Genomic DNA, 1,713 nt, shown 5'->3' with positions numbered 1-1,713 from the left:
TAGAAATAATACAACTGTTCCCATGGGGCAGTTCTACCCTCTCCTATACTCGACAGCAGTGGATTTTTCCACTCGAGGCCATGAAGTCGATTCTGACTCTCAGAAACCATATAGGACAGGGTCAAACCGTCCTGTGGGTGTCCTAGACTGTAAGTCTCCTCATCTTCCTCCTGGTGGTTAGCAGCCCAATGTGTAACCATTAGGCCACCAGGGCTCCTGTCCGTGAGTTTAGGTGCCACTGAAGGCAGTGTCTGAGAAAATGGGCACTGAGACCTGGGCTTGGATCCCATTCTTTCCACTTCATGTCAATGTGGCCTGGGGGTTCATCTAATTTATCTCTAAAGACTCAGTTTCTTCATCTGAAAAGTGGGAATGTTAAAGTACCTGCTGTATACTCACTGCCATTGAGTCAATTCCAATTCATGGCAACCCTATAGGACAGAGTAGAACTGCCCCTGTGGGTTTCCCAGACAGAAACTTTTTAAGATTTTTACAAATTTTTAATTTTTTATTAAAAATTTTTTTCAGATGGAAGCTTTTTAAAAAAATCTTTTTTGTGGGGCTTGTACAACTCTTATCACAATCCATACATGCATTCATTGTGTCAAGCACATTTATACATTTGTTGCCATCATCATTCTCGTAACATTTGCTTTGAGACAGAAACTTTGTATGGGAGTAGAAAGGTTCACCTTTCTCCCTCTGAGCAGCTGGTGGTTTCAAGCTGCTGACCTTGCAGTTAGCAGCCCAACATGTAACCACTAAAAAGAACACCAGAAGTCAAAGAAAATTGTCACCAAAACATGGTTGGCAGCAGATCAATGCATCATAGTTACCGGTGGGACTGCTGAAGCGGGATTGGAGCCATGATTGGGACACATACATTATGAAGGGGTACCTCACAAAAACTCTAGAATTGTGCTGGGCAGCGCCAAGCTTTCATAGTATGCATTTTCTCCACTAGACAACCGAGCATGAAGCAAATCGCTCTGAGTTAGTGCACCCAGTGGCGTCACCTGGTAAGGTTCTCTCTGGTCACAGTGAAATTTTTGTAAAAGCAGTGTGGCTCAAACATCATTTTTTGTGATCGCTGATTTAAGAGAACAAGGTGCATGTGACTGTGAAATTTTGTTTCCTGCTCCGGAAAAATGCTGCAGAAACTGTTGTGATGTTGAACACGCTTACAAGGACAGCGCTATGAGAGCAAATCAAGTGTACAAGTGGTTTTCTTGTTTCAAAAAAGGTGAAACATTGATTGATGACTGTGTTAGGCAGAATTCTCTAGAGAAACAAAACTAGGAAACTTATGAATATATATATATATTTATACAGCAAGAAGGGATATAACAGCTAATTGGTCCACACAGCAGTACAGAGGGCTCAGTTCAACTCACTTTTGTGGAACAGTTAATATACTGAAAGTCTTCCAAATCACCCAGGCTGCCAGTCCAGGGTCAAGGAAGCAGACAGCAGAGTTTTCCCTTTGGCAAGACAGGCAGAGTCTGCCTGCAGGCAGCAGACAGCAGGGTGGGTCAGCAACAGTTAGTAGCACGGGAGCTTAGGGAAGCAGACCCCAATGGGATCTCGAACTTAAGCAATGCACACAGACAGGATCCACCAGCCTCAAGCTCAGGTGATATACACACTAGCAGCGTGGCAAAGCAGGCCTTGAAGGAGCCTCAAGCTCTAGCCACACGATCCACAGGTTGGCAC

This window comes from Echinops telfairi, unplaced genomic scaffold (genome assembly GCF_000313985.2).
Source record: "Echinops telfairi isolate 266 unplaced genomic scaffold, ASM31398v2 ScPeMD7_53;HRSCAF=182, whole genome shotgun sequence".
NCBI lineage: Eukaryota > Metazoa > Chordata > Mammalia > Afrosoricida > Tenrecidae > Echinops > Echinops telfairi.
Note: the sequence above shows the minus strand (reverse complement) of the source record.